At 42.8% G+C, this 21,593-nt stretch overlaps 1 protein-coding gene across 1 annotated transcript in view; it reads left to right on the forward strand.

Annotated features, from left to right (window-relative positions):
* Nucleotides 1-21,593, forward strand: part of SPOCD1 (SPOC domain containing 1) — a 222,845-nt gene that overhangs the window by 154,198 nt on the left and 47,054 nt on the right. The gene's annotated exons all lie outside the window — the stretch shown is intronic.

Here is a 21,593-nt window from a genome sequence, read left to right on the forward strand (position 1 = left end):
AATTGAGTTGTACAGTTTATAGGTCACTTTAACTGCTTCCCGTCTGCCCACCCGCAATGTACTGCGGCAGAGCGGCAGCTACAGGCAAAGTAACGTACCTGTACATTGCTCTAGCTATGCTAACACAGGGGGGAGCTACCCCCTCACCCCCTGTGTCCAGCGGAAGATTCCGGTAAACGGGACCCAGCCTGGGTTTGAAATATGCCCTTTGAAAGCTAGGCTGCCAAAAAGTCTCTCACATGTGGTATCCCCATACTCGGAAGAAGTAGGAGAATGTGCTTTGGGGTGTTATTCCACATATACCCATGGCATGCATGAGCAATATATCATTAAAGTGACAACTATGTGTAAAAAAATAAGTTGTCATATTTATAAAATTTGTGGCAAAAAATAAAATGTTCCATGGACTCAACATGCCTCCCTGCAAAATCCATGGGGTGTCTACTTTCCAAAAAGGGGTCATTTGGGGGGGGGGGAGGTTGTACTGCCCAGGCATTTTAGCACCTCAAGAAATGTGATAGGTAGTCAGTAAGTAAAAGCTACGTAAATTTCAGTATATATACCATAGTTTGTAGACGCTATAACTTTCACACATACCAATTAATATACATGTATTAAGATTTTTTTTTACCTAAGACATTATTATTATTATACAGTATTTATGTAGCACCAAAAGATTTGCTCAGCGCTGTACATTATAGCGGGGGACAGAACATGAGACAGTACAGTAACAAAACAATACACGAGGGGTTCAAGGGCCCTGCTCTTTCGAGCTTACAATCTAGGAGGGAGGGGATAGTGGTACAGGAGGAAGTGGCTGTGGGGGATGGAATGTTAGGAGGAGTGGAGGAGATTGGCTGTTAGGTAAGGGTGGGGTAGGCTTCCCTGAAGAGATGGGTTTTCAGGGTGCGCCTAAAGGTGAGGAGGGTAGGTGACAGTCTGATGGATTGGGGTAGTGAGTTCCAGAGGATGGGGGAAGTCCTGGAGAAGTCCTGCAGTTGGGCGTGGGAGGAGGAGACCAGGGAGCTAGAAAGTAGGAGGTCTTAAAAGGAGCGAAGAGTACGGGTTGGGTGGTATTTGGGTATCAGGTCGGTGAGGTAGTTTGGGGCAGCGTTATGAATGGCTTTGTATGTCAGTGTTAGAAGTTTGAATTTAATGCGTTGGGCAATCAGAAGCCAGTGGAGGGAATACAGACAGAGGGGGGTGGCAGAAGTGGAGCGGTTGGTAAGGTGGATCAGTCTGGCCGCTGAGTTCAGGATAGACTGAAGCGGGGATAGCCTGTGTTGGGGTAGGCCGATGAGAAGGGAGTTGCAGTAGTCCAGACGTGAGATAATATGTAAGTGAACGAGTTGTTTAGTAGTGTCTGGGGTTAGGAATGTACGTATTTTGGAGATGTTGCGGAGGTGGAGCCTGCATAAGTTTGCCAACGATTGGACATGGGGTTGGAAGGACAGGTTTGAGTCTAGAGTGACACCTAGGACTTTGGCTTGCGGGGTGGGACTGATGGTGGCGTTGTTGGTCGTGATGGAGAAGGGGGGGGGGGCGCGGGCTGGGGGGAAAATTAGGAGCTCGGTTTTGGAAAGGTTCAGTTTGAGGAAATGGAGCGACATCCAGTCTGATATGTTGTTCACCAGGTGTGTGATACGGGCGGAGACTGAAGGGGTGAGGTGAGGGGTGGAGAGGTAAGTTTGCGTGCCATCGTCGTATAGGTGATAGTTGAAGTCGTGGGAGTGTATCAGTTTGCCGAGGGAGGAGGTGTAGATGGAGAAGAGAAGGGGCCCAAGGACAGAGCCTTGGGGGACCCCAACAGAGAGGGGGAGGTGGTAGCGTTATAGGTAACGCTGAAGGAGCGTTGGGATAGATAGGAGGAGAGCCAGGAGAGAGCGGAGTCTCTGATGCCAAGGGAGTGTAGTTTATTAAGGAGGAAGGGGGTGGTCAACTGTGTCGAAGGCCGCACAGAGGTCAGGGAGTAAGAGGACTGAGTAGTGGCCATTAGCTTTGGCGGTTAGCAGGTCATTAGTGATTTTGAGTAGGGTGGTTTCGGTGGAGTGTAGGGGACGGAAGCCAGACTGTAGTGGATCGAGGAGGTTGTTGTCAGTGAGGTGGGCGCTTAGCCGATTGTAGACTAAGTGCTCAAGGAGCTTGGAAGTAAATGGCAGCAGGGAGATGGTTCTAAGGTTGTTCAGGTCGGTGGGGTCCAGGGAGGGTTTTTTGAGTATGGGGGTGATGTGCGCGTGCTTTAGTGGGGAGGGTAATGCGCCAGTAGAGAGGGAGAGATTGAAGATGTGGGTGAGGGAGCGTAGGATGGAGGAGGAGAGTGCCCGGAGGAGTTGTGTGGGGACAGGGTCAAGGGGGCAGGTGGTGAGGCGGGCTTCTGAGAAGACCTTAGTGACCTCCTCAGTGGTGGCAAGGCTGAAGGACCGGAGTGTTGGGGAGGTTATAGTGTGCGGGATGTTAGGTGTGGTGGGGGGTAGGGCAGTTGCGAGGTCAGAGGAGGGGAGAGTTGGTGGGGTTATAGTGGGAGGGAGGCTAGGTGGGGAGGTAGGTTGAGCATTGGCAATGTCCTTACGGATTGCGTCGATCTTATTTTGGAAGTGATTGGCAATCTCGTGGGCGGTGAGTGAGGTACTGGGTGGGGGGGGGGGGAGAGAGTAGGGAGTTGAAAGTGGAGAAGAGCCGGCGAGGACAGGTGGAGAGGGTGTTGATGGGGGTTTACGAAGCAGGCTTGTTTGGCGGCAAGGAGGGAGGAGGTGTAGGTGAGGAAAGCGTATTTATAGAGGGAGAACGCTCGAGGGGATCTGGTTTTGCGTCATAGTCGTTTAAGATTTTTAGTGTGGTCGTTCTGCCAGGGTTGAAGCGGTCGGGATCTAATGCTGCGTGTGGTTAGGGGTGCTAAGGAGTCTAAGGCAACTGATAGCGAGTTGTTATACGCAGCAGTGGCCAGGTCAGGGCATGACAGTGGAAGGATACTGTCGTACAGACGGTCAGCTGTAGAGTGGAGAGGGGCTGGGTTCAGGTTGCAGAGGTTATGGCTGGTGTTGGTTTGACATTTGGGGGGGGAGGAGTTAGAGGACGGGGAGATGGAGAACGTAATGAGGTTGTGGTCAGAAAGAGGGAAAGGGGTGTTAGTGAGGTTGTGGAGGGTGCGGAGATGGGATAAAACGAGGTCCAGGGTGTTCCCGCCGGTGTGGGTGGAGGACTGTGTGCACTGTGTGAGTGCAAAAGAAGAGGTTAGGTGGAGGAGTTGGGATGTAGCCGGGTTGTTGACATTGACAGGGATGTTGAAGTCTCCAAGGATGATGGTGGGTAGCTTAGAGGAGAGGAAGAAGGGTAGCCAGGCAGAAAAGTAATCAAGGAAGCGGGATACGGGTCCAGGAGGCCGATAGATTACTGCAATCTTAGGAGGGGTGGGGGAGGAGAGTCGGATGCAGTGGGCCTCGAAGGAGGAGAAGGATAGAGAGGGGGGGTTTGGGAGGACCTGGAAGGTGCTCAGCGGTGACAAGAGCATGCCGACCCCACCACCTCTACGACCGCTCGGTCTGGGTGAATGGGACCAGACGAGACCTCCATAGGAAAGTGCCGCAGGGGAGGTGGACTCACTGGCTTGGATCCAGGTTTCGGTGACCGCTAGGAGGTTGAGGGAGTGGGGGATAAAGAGGTCATGGATGGCGGTGAGGTTGTTGCAAACCGATTGGGCGTTCAGGAGTGCAACCGAGAGTGGAGGGGTGGATGCGTGGAGGAGGGGGACACGTATAAGGTTGAGGGGGTAGCGGTGGTTTTCTGGAGTAGGAGGGTGCCTAGTGGGTGAGTGAGGTGGTGAGGGGCCAGGGTTTGGGGAGATATCCCCGGTGGTGAAAGGAGGATGAGAAAGGTGGCATGGGAGAGGGATGTGCAAGAGTGTGTGGGTCTGTTAGTGGTGGCTTGTGGGTCGGTGGGAGAGTGGAGTATCAGGAGGAGGTGGTGAGAGCCGTAGTGGGCAGATGGAAGTAGTGAGGATCCGATGTATAGTTGTTTTGGGGGAGTAGGGGGGTAGTGGGAGGAGATTTTGTGAATGGAGGAGAGGAGTACGAGGAGGAGGAGTACAGGTGGCATATTAGGAGGGTGAGCGGAGTGCTGGTCAATTGAGGTAGGTGAAAGGTTTCACATCAGGGCGTATAGATGCGGAGAGTCTGTCATGCAGTGGCGGAGGAGTTGATCTGTGGGAGGAGAGGGAGAGTGGTGGGCAGCTGGGTCTGCTGCTGGCTAGTCACGGCAGTCTGTGGAGGCTGTAGGCCGGCGTCTGGAGGTGCTGTAGGGCACGGCGTCTGGAGGTGCTGTAGGGCACGGCGTCTGGGGGTGCTGTGGGGCACGGCATCTGGAGGTGCTGTGGGGCACGGCGTCTGGAGGTGCTGTAGGGCCCGTTGTCTGGAGGTGCTGTAGAGCAAGGCGTCTGGAGGTGCTGTAGGGCCTGGCGTCTGGAGGTGCTGTGGGGCCCGGCGTCTGGAGGTGCTGTAGGGCCGGGGGTCTGGAGGTGCTGTAGGGCCCGGCGTCTGAAGGTGCTGTAGGGCCCGGCGTCTGTAGGCCGACGTCTGTGGGTAGGCGTCGGTAGGTGCAGAAGGGCCTGGCGTCTGTGGGTGTTGTGGGCCGGCGCTTGTAGGAGCTGTGGGCCAGCGCTTGTAGGTGCTATAGGGCCCGTCGTCAGTGGGTGCTGTAGGCCGCGTGGCAGTCTCGTGTGACGGGGCTGTGCGGTGGTGGGGCACAGGGGGCGGCTGTGTAGCACGCGGTGGGGAGCAGGGGAACCATTCTGGTGGTGGTGGCTTACCCGTTCTGGTGGTGGTGGTCGTGCGGGTGGTGGTGCTGCCGTGCGGCCGTGGCTGCCTAGGTGGTGGTGCAGCCGTGCGGGATTTCTGAGGTGGTCCTTGTTAGGCTGCTGTCCTTGTTGTGCTGCTGTCTGCCTGCTGGTCCTTGTTAGGCTGGTCCTTGTGAGGTGGTCCTTGTTAGGCTGGTCCTTGTGAGGTGGTCCTTGTTAGGCTGCTGTCTGCCTGCTCTGGCCCCTGGAGTCAATGGAGAGGGCCAGTGGCCGCCTGGGGAAGACCACCTCGCAGCGTGTCAGAGAGCAGGGGCCGAGGGACGGAGCGGCGGTGGCGTGATCCGGTGACGGTGTCACGATTCGGCCCGCTATTTCACGTGAGGCCGCGGCTTCGTAGGCCGCGATTTCGGAGGGGGCCCAGATTGCTCAGCACCCCTCCCTGATTGATTCATCAGGGGCCGCAGGATGGCAGCGGATTAGATAGTGGGGCGACGGAGCTCTGAAATGTCATGTAGCTCTGGTCGCCGTCTTACAGAGCTCTGGGGTGTCATGTAGCTCCGGTCGCCATCTTTAAGACATGTAGCAGAATAAATTTTAGCCTACATTTATAACTAACTATGAGTTTATTGGATATTTTTTATAACCAAAAGTGAAAAATATGTTTTTATTTTATAAATAGTAACAGTGGTTCAATTGGAGAACAGCACTTTTTTAGTGTTATTTTTTGCCTATAGAGTGCACAGAAAATAAATGTTTCTGCTAGAAAATATCACCAGAAGAAAGCATTCTTTGTCATGAAAAAATAAATTACATCTTTTTTCTTAAACTGTTTAAGTGATATAACCTGCTCTGTGCAACAATATTACACAGAGTGGTCCTTTACTTTGTTTGGCAGTCGCCAGCACTCTCTGTTTCTCTCTTCTGAATGTCTCCATAGCAAGTTGTGCGCTGTGGGGGCACCTCTGCAGGCATATTCCAGAGCTGGGCTATGTGCATCCATAAACACACACCTCGGCTCAGCCACCTGCCTCTGATTCCTGCTCACAAAAATTGACTAACACCTGCTCTCAATGTAGCTTGTAAATCTAGGAGGAGAGGAGAATGGGGCTGCTGGCAAGGTGTCAGGTAAGTGTTTAGGAGGGGTGTTTTTTACCTGAATGCAGGGAATGCTTTAAGGTAAAAACACCTAGATTTTAGAATCACTTCAAAGTGATTGTAAAGGCACAGTTTTTATTTTTAATAATAACAAACATGTCATACTTACCTGCTCTGTAGGTTTTGCACAGAGCAGCCCCAATCCTCCTCTTCTTGGGTCCCCCGCCGAGTGGCTCCATAGCAAACAGCTTGCTGTGGGGGCACTTGTGCGTGTTCCCTCCCGAGTTGCCTCCTTGTGTCCATTAGGCTACTTTCACACTAGCCTTGTTAGCAAGCGGCAGACAGGCGTTTGGGAAGCGTTTTTACCGTTTCCCAAACGCCTGGGAAAATTCTGCACATTGCAGCACATGGTGCTGTTCAAACGGGAGCGTTAGCGTCGTGTTGCGTTGCGGCAAAACAGACGCCTCTGGTCGAGTCAGGAGAGTTAAAGCCTCCTATTCAAGTCTATGGTGCCGCTCCGCAAACGCCCGGCCGGGGCATTTGCGGAGCGTTAACACAATTCAAACTTCATTATAGGCATTAGTGGGGCGTTTTTAACACTTGGCAAACGCCTAGCAACCGCCACTAAACTGTACATGCGGTGTTTGCGAAGCGTTAAAAACACTCTGCAAACGCTATAGGGGCGTTTGGCAAGAGTTGTAAAAACAGTCAAGTGTGAATGAGCACTAAGACACACAGAGCATGGCTCAGCCCGCTCCCTCCACACTGTTATTGAGAGCAGCAGGAGCCAATGGCTCCCTCTGCTGTGTCTGAGCCAATGAGGAGGCAAAGAGCCTCTGCTCTCAGGAACACTGCTGGACTGAGACTGGGCTCAAGTAAGTATTTGCTGGCCTTGGGGGGGGGGGGGGGGGTGATTGCAGAAGATCTAACCTTCTGCCTTTAGAATCATATTAAGTAGTAATAACATTTTCACCAAATCTATAAGCTCACAGCAAACATGTAAAAACTCTCTTCTTTTAGGGGTATGTAGATGCAAGTGCTGAAGTGGTTAAGAAAGAATCCCTTTATCCCAGGCATTGTATGTGTTTTCTTTTTGTGTATATTGTATGCTATTGAATATGGATGGAATAGGAGCATGTTTAGAGGCAGGCTACTATAATTTCCTTTCTAGTGAGAGTTTACAATGCCTTCTGTGTGATGTTGATACAATAACAAGCTTCTTCTTAGCCTTGTTTTTCATTTTTTGTTATCTTTCTTGGCACAAACATTTCTTATTTATCTACTCACCACACCTCATTTGTATTATACACTTGGCAGCCTTCCTGTTGAAATCACAGTTATCTGATCCTTAAAGCGCTGCCTGTGTAGCTTATCAATAGCTAAATGTTCAAGGCACTTGCTGCTTGTGCGATCATGAGCAGATAATTCTATCTTCCTGTAAAACGTTTCAGATATTTAGGAGACAATATGGGTATATTTGAAAGAGATCAGTAATCTGAAAAGTTTTAAATGATTGTGGTGGCCAAGGTAATAATCCCTAGACAAATGTATACCTATGCAAAAGATTGGGAGTCTCACTATTGTGTCAGGCTCTTCGATCTCTTCTGCAGTAAAAACTAAAAGTTTGAAAATGTATAAAATTTGAATGAAATAAAGGGCAAACATTTCAAAAGCGGCTTCTCCTCCACCCCATTCCTTGCCAAGGCATATAGATAAACATTGGGTACATAGGACACAGCTGCTAATAATCCTCCAAAAATGTAATGTGTTTGCAGCTTTTCAGTCCTTAGATGTGGTGGCTGCATTGGTTTTCCATATTAGGCTGATCATCTGGCCAGTAATACACTTCATGTCTTATGTCTACGTCACATGATGAGAATGTCAGACAAATGATCGTCTGTTTTTTTTTGTTTGCATGCTAGTCTCATAAAAAATGAATAGGTTACTAAATTTAAAGTTCTAACACAGAATACAACTTTGTAAGTGATGTAATGTCTGTAGCATGCATTGTCTTGATCACTCGATTTCTGTTCATATAAATACTATACTAATTACATTGAAATTGATTTTTTTTGTTATACAAGAAAAATGTTCGTGCTTGTCCCTTTTTTATATTTAATTTTTGCATGATCTGTCACAATCATCACTCAAAAGCTATGTACTAACAATCAGACTATCGGACTATTGCTCCGAAAACATTTTTTTGTACGATTTTCTCATCGTGTGTATTAGGCATAAGGGTATCTGCATTCTGCAGATATGAGCACGGAGACACCTTTAGACAGCAGCATTATTAGTCTGGAGGGAGAGGAGTGTCAGACTAGCAAATTTAGATGGACATGACTAACAAATTAAGGCTAAACTCCAGCTAACACTTCATAAGCAATTACATCCATTTTTTTACCTTTTGGGATAAATGATTTACATAAATGAATAAAAGCTGACCATTGTCAGCACCTCTGTCAGTGGTAAATGGTTTGTCTCAATCCTCTGCTAATTTGCTTGGACAGGTTGGCCTGTTACAGAAAGTTGAAAAATAACAGACTTACTGTACTGGCCAGATCACCAGGTCAGATAAAGGAAAAAAGTCTAAAAGAAAACTAATGCAGCCACCACATCTGAGAATTGGTGAGCTGCAATTCAATACTGTTTTAAGTTTGAATTTAAAATTACTTTAATTAATGCTACATAGATAAGCCGTGCATGTGTGCAGTCTTCTAAATTAAATCACCTGTGTGCTGTGATCTGGTGTAATCAGTGTGTCTATTTAAGGAGGTGGTGAAACACGGTCTTTCTATGCCCCTGATGATGACATTTATGACGGAACATACATAGGGAGGGACGAAAGATTGTGACGTCACCATGCATGCGTGGCCGCTATCGGGATCCCATGATTAGATTATTCAATGCTGGCTTTTGTTTGTGAGAATGTCAGTGATTTAACCAACTTTTAAATAACACTTGTTTGTGAATTTACACTATGTGAGCGTCCTTGCGCCTTTCCTTTTATCTCTCTGGAGATTATTGAGCATATATAAAGCAGAGGAACACTGAATGCCCATCAGAGGGACACTTTTTGAACACAGGATCTTTATTTAAGCGGGTTTTGACTTGTTGAGAGTGACACTCATTGCGGTAAGCACATATATGTTCTGTGGTGGGAGGATCATTGGGGTCACTTTTAGTTTGAAGATCACTATTATTTGGAAGATTGCTGCAACCGTATATGTTGAACTGTCTATTTTTTACATAATTTGTCTTTTATGTATTGATTTACCACTTTAGTATTGAGGCATATGTTTAGAAAAGCCGTAAATGTGCACCTAGGACACCGCTGCTTACATAAACGCTGTTTCATCAACACATCCCACACTCAAGAGAGGAAAAATTCCAAAGCCATAACCTAGGTTAACTTTAAATAGATGAGCTGTAAAGGTTTTTAAGTGTTGCCTAGGTACTGTTATAGGTATCATAATTTTGAGCCTTTTTGCTGGCGTTTGCAATTTTGAGACTTGACATATTTAGTATTTATTTACTTTACCAATCATCCTATCTTTTATATTTTACAAAAATGTAGATGAGTTTGTGTGCACTAAAATTAATTTTAGTGTATTTTCTTTTACTGAAAATGTAGATTTAGTAAACATTTTTGCAAATATGGTGCAACATAAAAAAATGACCACTATCATTAATTTTATTGTATAGTTCCTCTGTTTTCAGAAAATATATAGTTTTGTGGTTCCTCAGTAACTTTTACGGCAAAAATGCAGTGTGCGTTTATATATATATATATATATATATATATATATATATATATATATATATATATGTATACACACACAGTGAAGGAAATAAGTATTTGATCCCCTGCTGATTTTGAATGTTTGCCCACTCACAAAGAAATGATCAGTCTAAAAATCAAATGGTAGGTGTACTGTAACACTGAGAGACAGAATAGCACAAAAAATTCAAAAGAAATGTATTTTTAACAAATTATGCACGTGCATGTCACGAGAGAAATAAGTATTTGATCCCCTATCATTCAGCAGGATTTCTGGCTATCAGGTGTCTTTCATACACGTGGCAAACTGAGATTAGAAGCAGTCTCTTAAAGGGAGTGATGCTAATCTCATTTTGTTACCTGATTAAAGACACCTGTCCACAGGAGCAATCAATCAGATTCCACACTTTCCACCATGGCAAAGACCAAAGAGCTGTCCAAGGATGTCAGGGATAAGACTGAAGACTTACACATGGCTGGACTGGGCTACAAAACTATCACCAAGCAGCTTGGTGAGAAGGTGACAACAGTTGGTGCAATCATTCGCAAATGGAAGAAACACAAAACAACTGTCAGTCTCCCTAGGTGTGGTGCACCATGCAAGATCTCACCTTGTGGAGTATCAATGATCATGAGAACAGTGAGGAATCATCCCAGAACTACAGGGGAGGATCTTGTCAATGATCTTTAGGCAGCTGGGACCACAGTCACCAAGAAAACAATTGGTAACACACTACGCCGACAAGGACTGAAATCCTGCAGTGCCCGCAAGGTCCCTCTGATCAAGAAACAACATGTCCAGGCCCGTCTGAAGTTTGCCACTGAACATCTGAATTATGCAGAGGAGGACTGGTTGAAAGTGTTGTAATCAGATGAGACCAAAATCGAGCTCTTTGGCATCAACTCAACTCGCCGTGTGTCACATACCTGATAGGAGACTGAATTGACGAGGTCGGCCTCACTTGTGTCACTAGCCCTGACCCTGCTGAGGTTGAAACAGAGGGAGTCTAGGGACCAGGGGGACAAGAGCGCCAGCGGTTGTTGCTTGCGGCTCTTGCAGATGATGACCTTGATAGGCAGAGTATCCTCTGATTTGGGTACCGTAGTAGCAGACGGAGCAGGTTCTGGGTAATGCCCGATGTGAGGTTCTGGGTAATGCCCGATGTGTAGCAGAGCAATGTAGGTAGCCAGGACACAGGACAGAAGCAGGGTCATAGGATAGCCAGGGTCATCAACAGTCGGTCAGCGTGGTACAGAATCAGTAAGAAAAGCCAGAGTCAGGAGCAGAGCCGAAGTCAGGAACCAGGAGCAGGAGAGCAATCGGAGTCGGGTAAGGAACAAGCCGGGTCAGCAACAAGGAAACGCACAGGAACAAGCAGGACACAGGGGGGAGCTGAAGACCAGTCAGCACTGAGCCAGAGCAGAGGCCCTCTTTAAATAGCCCGTCTGGCGCCAATCTTCGCCGTGCGTGTGCACGCGCACAACCGGCAGCTCTTCTGCGGAATCTCTTTCGCGCATGCGCGTTCCCAAACGCGATTCTTTTAGCCGGAAATCCCTTACACCATGTTTGGAGGAGGAATGCTGCCTAAGACCCCAAGAACATCATCCCAGCTATCAAACATGGTGGTGAAAACATTCTGCTTTGGGGGTGTTATTCTGCTAAGGGGACAGGACAACTGCACCGCACCAAAGGGACGATGGATGGGGCAAAGTACCTTCAAATCTTGGGTGAGAACCTTCTTTCCTCAGTCACGGCATTGAAAATGGGTCGTGGATGGATTTTCCAGCATGACAATGACCCAAAACACACGGCCAAGGCAACAAAGGAGTGACTCAAGAAGAAGCACATTAAGGTCCTGGAGTGGCCTAGCCAGTCTCCAGACCTTAATCCGATTGAAAATCTGTGAAGGGAGCTGAAAGTTCGAGTTGCCAAACGTCAGCCACAAAACCATAATGACTTGGAGAGGATCTGCCAAGAGAAGCGGGCCAAAATCCCTCCTGAGATGTGTGCAAACCTGGTGGTCAACTACAGGAAACGTCTAACCTCTGTGATTGCCAATAAGGGATTTGCCACCAAGTACTAAGTCATGTTTTGTGAAGGGGATCAAATACTTATTTCCCTCATGAACATGCAAATCAGTGCACCATTTGTTAGACATGCATTTCTTTTGAATTTTTTGTTGCTGTTCTGTCTCTCAGTGTTACAATACACCTACCATTCGATTTTTAGACTGAACATGTCTTTGTGAGTGGGCAAACATTCAAAGTCAGCAGGGGATCAAATACTTATTTCCTTCGCTGTATATATATATACTGTAACATAGGGGATGTTTAGCGCAGTGGTAGATGCGTTTGCAAGTGAGTTCACGCCAGTCAGGAACTGTATTTCAGGGCTTGGTAGCCCACTTTTTTTAAAAGGAAAGGCAAAAACAAAAGTCCAACGCAAGGTTTCCCACACAGGGGTTTTTCTCCAGAAAAATATACACAGTGCATATGAAAATACTAGCCCACCTGGCTACTCTTCAGCAGCACTGCTGCTATAGACACTGGTCCTTCCGACCATCAGCTCTTCCAGGCACACAGCTTATAGCTTCTCAGACGCACACGGCTCCTCTGGGCTAGTCCTCAGGCCGTTAACTCAGATGCACACAGCTCCTCTGGCCTAGTCCTCAGGCCATTAACTGTCTCTTGCAGACATTTACACTGCGGCTGCCACCTGCAGCCTCTCTTGACTCCTGTAGGAGACCTTCTGTCTCTCTTGGGTGGAGCCCGGAGGTACTTTTTCATTATACACATTTATAATGGAGGTACAACCTCCATTATAAAGGGCTGTGTGCACCAGGGCACACACCCTGCTGTTCCTCCACAAAACCCGGACACTGGGTTGGAGATTCTGTCCCACCCAAGACACTGGAATGTCCAAACTAGGGAGCCCTATCCAGGGCTACCAAAACCTGGAGAAAGCTGCAAAATCAGTTTTCTCCATTTAAAATCTATTCTTCCTAGTCCTGCACTCACCAAAATTGCAAACCCAGTGTCCTTTTGCCAAACACACAGTGACAGAAGCTCGTACTGTCACAATACATATATACAGTGTTCAGCGGAAATGAGTACACCCCTTTTGAAAAGTAAGATTTTAATCAATATCTCAATGAACACAAGAACCATTTCCAAAATTTTGACAAAACTGAGTTTTATAGAACATTTGTTTAGCTCATTACATAAAAGTAAGGTTAATAATATAACTTTGATTACAAAATCTTCAGTTTTACTCAAATTAGTTGATGCAAAAATGAATACACCCCACAACAAAAACTACTACATCTAATATTTTGCATGACCTGTAAGGACAGCACTAAGTCTTCTAGGCATGGAATGAACAAGTTGGCAACATATTGCAACATCAATTTTTTTCTATTCTTCAAGAACGACCTCTTTTAGAGCCTGGATGCTGTTTGGAGAGTGATGGTCAACTTGTCTCTTCAGAATTCCCCATAGGTGTTCAATTGGGTTCAGATCACGAAACATACTTGGCCACTGAATCACTTTCACCCTGTTCTTCTTCACAAATGCAACAGTGGTTTTAGATGTGTGTTTTGGATCATTGGCATGTTGGAAAAGTGCACGGTAACCAAGGGCACGGAGTGATGGTGTGATGGTAGCTTCTTCTCTTTTAATATAGAGCACTACATCTGTGAATTCATGAAAGCATCAATGAAGTGCAGCTCCCCGACACCAGCAGCACTCATGCAGCCCACAGAAAGACACTGCCACCACCATGTTTCACTGTAGGCACCATGCATTTTTCTTTGTACTCCTTACCTTTGCGACACCAGACAGTTTTGAAGCCAATAGTTCCAAAAACGTTTATTTTGGTCTCATCACTACAGAGTACAAAGTCCCAGTAGTCTTCTTTTTCAGCATGGGCCCTGGAAAATTCTAAGCAGGCTTTTTTATGCATGGGTTTTAGGAGAGTCTTCCTTCATGGATGACACCCATGCATGCCATTCCTCTGCAATGTACACCGTATTGTGTCACGGGAAACAATCACCCCATTTTTGGCTTTCTACTTCTTTAGCTAACTGCAGTGAACTTGCATTGCGATATTCTTCAACCCTTCTCAGAAGACGCTCCTGTCGAGGTGTTAACTTCCATGGACAGACTGGAAGTCTTTGTGAGATGGTTGCAGTTCCATCTTTGTTAAATTTTTGTATCACTTTTGCTACAGTATTCTGACTGATAAGTAAAGCTTTGCTGATCATCTTGTAGCCTTCACCTTTCTTGTGTAAAGAAATTATATTCTTTCTTGGGCCTTGTGACATTTCTCTTCCATGTGGTGCCATTGATGACAGCATGAAATGGGATGGGGTTTTCTTTAAGTAACGCCCTTTTATAATCAGCTGTCTGCTGGACACCTGTTTAATGAATAATTAGACTCAGCTGTAGCTGAATTCTTGTTAATTAGGGTTTTGTTGTCTAAAATTTAGCTTTGCTCCTAAGACTTTCATTGGGGTGTATACATTTTTGAAACATGGTCTTGAATGAATTTGTTAGGAAAAACACTTTTTTGTGTGTGAAAATTAACAAATCTTGTTTGCAACCAATGGCCCGCATTTGTGGGAGTATTTGGTATAGTGTCCCATAGGAAATGTTAATTCTGAAAGGAAAGTAAAGGTTTTCTGACAAATCTGTTGGGGTGTACTCATTTATGCTGATTGATATATATATCATATATTGCTCTATGTACCTGTTCTATGTACCTGTTCTATGTAAGCATCACTGTGCTGTTGTTTGTTTCATTTACAAAGTTCCTGCCTTGTTCCCAATTGTGTCCTTATGCCCAATTGTTCCTCTCCTTTAATTAGCATTTTAACAATGTACAAAAATAGTTTACTTTGTAATATTAATATAGTTTGGACAATTGTAATGTTTCAAAATTAATTCTTAGTGTTGCTGCATAGAGGCAAGGTGTGATGCTTATCCTGAAGTACATCTTTCACAAAGCTGGTTAATTTATCCAAGGATATGTTAAAAAAGTATAATCTGATGTGTCTTTCAGTGTAATATCAAAATATCAGTAGATTCAGAGTAACAGACAGCTGAAGTTATATGCAAATCTCAAGTTTCTCGGTATTTAGAATTGATACTGTTACTTTATTGATGTTAAAACTTTCTGTAACTTATTCTGTGTACACATTTGATTGCCACTTTCTCTATCATTAACAGCAGCAGCATGGCAGTACGATTCATTTTTGTTTTGAGAGTATAACTGTAGACTATCTTCCTGTTGGCTGGCACAGACTGCTAGATTAATGTCCCATAGTTGGGAACTAAAATAGTCTTGAGTTGGGACCACAGGGGTGCCTTGATGTGGCAGTGTGACTTTAACATGGAATTGTAAATGTATGCAATATAACCTTAGTTTTTATCCTGAGTAGTTGAAACAGTTTACTTAGTTTTTGTTTTGTTTTTTTGCTGGCTTTTATGAAGGTTTGCTGGGGAACTTTTATATTCATCATAAATTCATGTTTTGTGCTGCTTACTTGGCTTTATCTAATGTTACCTCCTGCCACGGAAAGCCCCCTTGTGTACTGCAAATAATGGCTGCTGCCTTACCCTATTATGTTTTAGCTGTCAGTCATTCACAACAGCCTCAGGAAAAAATAGAATCTGAAGATCATTTTTTAATGTTAATCCCTGCTCTCATATCACCAAAATCAGATATAATTCTAGATATGGGATTAAAGTGAAAGGTGCCTGAAGTAATTTGAAAGTAAAGTGTATTTCTAAATACAATGTATGAGTCCATGTTAAAGCCTAACTCCAGACAAATATAAAAACAAAATTGAGTTAGTTATGCATTAATTTAAACAGTAATGTAAGCTAGCTAGAACTAGCATGAGCACTTCGTATCAGCCAGCTGTAATTCTCTGCACAGCAACCCTCAAACTTGCAGTGAGAAAGAGTGCACTTTGAGCCAATCAGGACTTTGTTGATTACAGGGAACGTGCTTACAGGATAGAGAAGAGAACAGGAGTGACACATTAATGTGCTGCTACTCCTCATTGTCTGATTTCATACTGGGAGAGAGGATGGAAGGCTAGACTATAGTGTTTACAGGGTGGTCATTGTGTTGACTTTGCTGTATCAGGGGTGTTTGTATTTATAGGGTTTGCTTAACACAATTACAAATGGTTTCGAAATTAAAACCGTTCCTTGTATGTACTGTATTTTTACTGTGGAATTAGTTGTTTCCTTAGAATTCAATTTTTTTTTATCTTTGGAAAAAAGGGGACATTTTCACTTAACCAACTTTCAAATAATGTCAGCGAACAGGTAATCTTTACATTGCAATTGCACTCTATGGGAACAAATATGCCTCGGACAATATCACAATAGCTTTACACATCATCAGTAATACTAATCTACTCCCTCCAGAGTGCATCTGTGATATTTGGAAGGTCAAAGTTTTCGTTAGCTGAACAAAAACTTGAAAAAAAAGAAAAGTACTCATCACTGCACTGTAGCAGTCTTAAACCTTACTTGTTGAAACCTTAGAGACGTGCCTTCTATTCTACACACACAAACACACTTTCATAGTTATGTACAGTAGCTAGTCTTGTTGAAGAAAAGACACAAGTCCATATAACTCAACCACTTGTGCCAGGCAGATGAGCGGCCCCATGGGAAACAAATATATTGCTGGTTTACCATGCAAACTGCCCTTACTACACAATGTAATGCATGCAGGCACACATTAGTATACTTTATTATATATATGCACAATGAAGTCACATTCTCTATAAATCATATACATAAAATGAAAAATATATAAAAAATTATATAAATAATAAATAGAATAGTCCCACTCCAAATTATTAGGATGAATATGGCGAGTAAAATAAAGTTGAAAAGTCCTTATTCAAAAGACCCTTGACCCGTGTTCACACCTGTTAGTGCTCAGATCACATACCCCACTCACCAGATATTGGTGAAAAAAACGCCTTATTTTTGTGTTTTTTTAGGAATCCTAGACCCAATCAATACCAATACCATAAATAAACTGTATAATCCTCTTGATCTCAGATGTACCCTCTGAATAAAGCTGCTAACATCCTACCACATACCAAAATGGACAATATTAAAATAAAATGATGTGGTGCTGCGCTTATGTATACAACATACTAGACAGAATAATAGCACATAATAAAATCTACATATATATAAAACCAATATCTAAGTGTGCTTATAAGTGACTAAAATTACAAAAAAATGAAATCATAAAACAATAATTCCAAGTAAATCCAAGGGAGGTGAAAAGAATGACCTCTCCACTTCTGTGCTAAATTGCACACACAAGGAAAAATGTGACAAATAATATGTGCCAAACTGATAAATTCTGAAAGAAGAAAAAAAAAGTAAATAAACCATATAAATCAGTAAATGATGAAATCCCACCACTATTGTGCTGAATAGCACACATAGACAAGTGATGTGAGAATATATCCACTATTATATAAGTGCCAACCTGGTAAGTCCAGAAACTAGCAAAAAAGGACAATCATCGTCCCATATGTGAATAATAAGTGAAAATCACAAATATACCAAAATTGAATAAAAATCAACAGTGACCAACTGTTGTAACTGAAGAAAAAAATATTAAACCGGTTCCCGCCCGGCCTATGGCCAGATGGCGGCCAGGCGAGCACTTCATCTCTCTGGGTGGACACCATATGGCGTCCTTTCAGGCATGCGCAGTTTGCCTGCCCGCAGAGCTGTGCAGCGGCGCGATCTGTCACTGGCCGTGTACCTCGAACACGGCCGATGACAGATCTGTGTACCGACCCCGTTGCAAGTACCATATGGCCTGCTGTGACCAATCACAGCAGGTCACATGATGGTTGTATACAATGGATGGCTTCCTTTCATGCCATCCATTGTCTACAAGTGTGGCTAGCTGTGAATGGTCACAGCGGTCACATGCACAAGCTGGGCCAATCACAGCCCATCTGTGTCATGTGATTAGCCGTGGCCAAATCACAGCTAAGCACAAAAAAAAAAAACCCTGAATGAATCGATTTCATTCAGGTAAATGCTTGCCTATAGCAAAGTAATTATTTGCAAATAATTTATAAGCAAATTGTGTAAAAAAAAAAAAAAATACTGATCACTTCCCCAAAGTAGTACAATGTTACTATGGTAACATTTATACTACTTTGGTCATAGTGAAATATGAAAAAAAAATCTTAAAAAGTGAAAAAAAAATAAATAAAACAAATTAGCAAATTTTTTTTTTCGTACTGTCACAAGTTAGTGTCCCTGATCACCGCCATGCCAGTTATATGATGACGCTGTACTGCACTGGTGACAGTATGTAAAAAAAAAATTGTGAAAATCATTTTTTTAATTTCATTTCCAAAAAATTATAACAAAAAAATTACAACTTCAAAAAACTCGCCATGCCTCTTTTGAAATACGTCGGACTGTCTACTTTGCAAAAAGGGGTAATTTGGGGAATATCTGTACTGTTCTGACATTCTTGGACCTCAAGAAATTCGATTGGCCGTCAGTACTTCAGAATTGATCAATATTCAGATATATCCCATAGTAGAATACATTTTGGCATAAATTTATGAAGAACAATTATTTATTTGTAAACTTTTATAACAGAAACAAAGAAAAACGTGTTTGTTAATTTAGCAAAAAATAAAACCCCCAGCTGTGATTAAATACCACCAAAAGAAAGCTCTAGTTGTGTGAAGAAAATGATAAAAGTTTAGTTTGGGTACAATGTTGTATGACCGCGCAATTGTCATTCAAAATGTGAGAGCGCTGAAAATTGGCCTGGGCAGGAAGGGGGTAGAAGTGCCCGGTATGGAAGTAGTTAATAATAGTGATCCCAATTGGGGATAAAGCAGAATATAGTGACTATAGGTGACACCAAAAAACTTTATTTGGTGAAAAAAAGGGAAATATAGGCTACACAGCCTATAGAAAAGGAAAAAAATTAATTGATGTGTGACTCCAATATCGGGGATAAGCACGTGGGCTTGTGACAAAATCAATTAGGTGAGAAAAAAATTATAGGCTGCACTGCCTACAAAGAAAAAAGTGATAAGTGACCCCAAATGTGGGGATATGAAATAACGTACACATGAAACCGTGACACAGTAAGTGGCTGAAAACCTCCAAAATAACTCATAAATAAATAATCAAGAAATAAATCTAACTCCAGAAAATTATAGACTAAAACGAGTCCAAGACCACCTACATGGTGGAGGTGTTCTGTAGTCCTGTTAGTATATGTGTATACAGAGCTGAATGACGGGAGTCCCACACTATGTGAAATGGCCCCTCGCCTCGATGAAGTGAACCTACAGGGTCAAAATGCCTTTTAGGAAAATACCACACCGATCGGGAACTTGGACCCCCTCCTGCAGATGTAAGGTCCAACGTAGTATCAGTCCCCCTCACTGGTGGGCAAAGGTACTGCAAGCAGCCTCCTCAAAGTTGTCCCAGAAATGGTCACTCCTCACATGGTCAAAGAGAGAAAGGAAGATGCTCCCATAGTGTAATACAATTTATTTTACTGAATGGTTAAAATAATACAAGTCCCACTCACATTTGACAATTCAAACATAAGCCTTAGTGCATAACCACATGCTATGGGTGTACTTTACATAGATCCTTATTGGAGTCCCAAGATGGCATCCATGCTGGAAGTTGTGTCAGCACGACCGGAAATTACGTCAGGACGTGGTGCATCTGGAACATTTTTGACCAATTTATTCCTTAGGGTTAGTGGTTTCCTATAAGTAAATTTTGTGGTTTTTTGGCAATAAGTCCTTTAGCACATCATCTCTTATTAATATAGCTCAGTGATTACTAATAATTTTTTCAATTAATTTATATTGTTTAGAAAACCCAGTGATGAAGGCTAAGTCACAATTAGCATTTTTCTTGCTCTTTTTACATAGTTAATCGTCTCTGTTCATCTTGTTAACTTGTTTTAAGGTATCAATTAAATTCTCTCTCTTATAACCTTTTTCTTCAAATCTTTGTAGCACCATTTCTGACTGTGTTTCAAAGTCTGTATTATCATCACAATTCCGTTTTATTCTTATTAATTGGCTTTTCGGGATAGCACTCAACCAATTCCTATGATGACAACTGTGATTGGGGATTGTCCCATTTCTGTCTACCTCTTTGAAATGAATACGAGTTCAAAATTTATCCTCATATGTAAAAATGGTTAAATCCAAAAAATTTATAGCTGCAGAGCTAATATTATTAGTAAAGGAAATATTATATGAGTTCTGTCCCATATCCTTAATGTATTCCTCCGATGTTTCTTGAGTGCCATCCCATATTATTACAATCTCATCTATAAATCTCCTATACAATATTAGTTCTGATTTTATATTTTAAATATGACCTCATTCTCCCATCGACTCATGAACAAATGTGCTACAGAAGGAGCATACCTTGCCCCCATAGTTTTTGTTTTGTGCAATTTATTATTTTTTTTTATTTTTTTTAAGATTTTTTTGGATTATTTTTATTTATTTTTAATTTGTTTTAATTATTTATATTTATTTGTTTATTTTTTTTTTTTTTTGAGTTAATATAAAATTTTTTAGTTATTATTTATATTTATTTTTATTATTTTATTTTTAAATTTATTTTCATTTAATTTTATTTATATTTATTTTTTATTTATTTTTATATTTTATTTTTTATTTATATTTTTTGTTATTTTTATTTTTTTCTCATTTTGTATTTTTATTTTTATGTTTATTTTGATTTTCATTATTTTATATCTTTTCTATTGTTATACATTTATGTTAAGGATTTTTATTAAAACTGTATTTTATAAAACATTTGGTAAATATCAGTATGGTTGTTATTAAGGGAAGTTTAATGATGATGGTTTGGAGTATTGTTAAAGAGGGAAGTATTATCCTGGAATTCTGAATCGATGTAAGTGAGATATATTGTAAAAGGATCCCACATTGGCAATAGCTGACAGCTGAATAAGGTTTGGTATTAGCATATGACCAATCTGGTATAAGGGGGAGGATCTTGCATTCACTGTATCTATGGTGATGACCGGAATAATGTTGTCTGTGAAAACGCCCTGGAGGAGGGGCGAAATGTGTTGACGCATTTCCAGCTTCGCCGTCTAATGTACTACGTCACTTCCGGCGAGTGGAGAGCACGCCAGCGTGCGGCATTCTCAAGGGCCATCTTGCTTGAGGGTGATTCTTATGCTGCCATCTGTTGCTGATTGAGAGAGCCTAAAAAACCCTGGTGATGTGGTGTTCTGGCTCCATTTAAAACAATAAATGCTGATTATATCTTTTGAAAATGTGAGTGGTTTGGTATTTGCTAATTTATCCTGTCCGAGTTTTGCAGTATTACATTATATATATATATTTTTTTTCTCTTTACCAATCATCCTGTTTGGTGAGTGATGTCTGTTGATCCTGGAGGTTAAGGCTGGTTTATATTATGTTTTGGAGGTCTGAGGCATATATTCTACCTGGAGTGGGTTAATTCCATTTAAACCTGGTGATTGGATGCTGTATTGATTGGGTCTAGGATTCATTAAAAAAAACAAAAAAAAGGCTTTTTTTCACCAATATCTGGTGAGTGGGGTATGTGATCTGAGCACTAACACGGTGTGAACACGGGTCAAGGGTCTTTTGGATAAGGACTTTTCAACTTTATTTTACTCACCATATTCATCCTAATAATTTGGAGTGGGAATATTCTATTTAACCACTTCCAGTCCGGACACTTTTACCCCCTTCCTGTCCAGGCCAATTTTCAGCTTTCAGTGCTATCACACTTTGAATGACAATTGTGCGGTCATGCAACACTGTACTCATATGAATTTTTTAACATTTTTTTGAGACAGATAAAGCT

Source organism: Staurois parvus, unplaced genomic scaffold (genome assembly GCF_062004578.1).
Source record: "Staurois parvus isolate SC_StPar_1 unplaced genomic scaffold, SC_StPar_1.0 ptg000145l, whole genome shotgun sequence".
Classification (NCBI taxonomy): Eukaryota; Metazoa; Chordata; class Amphibia; order Anura; family Ranidae; genus Staurois; species Staurois parvus.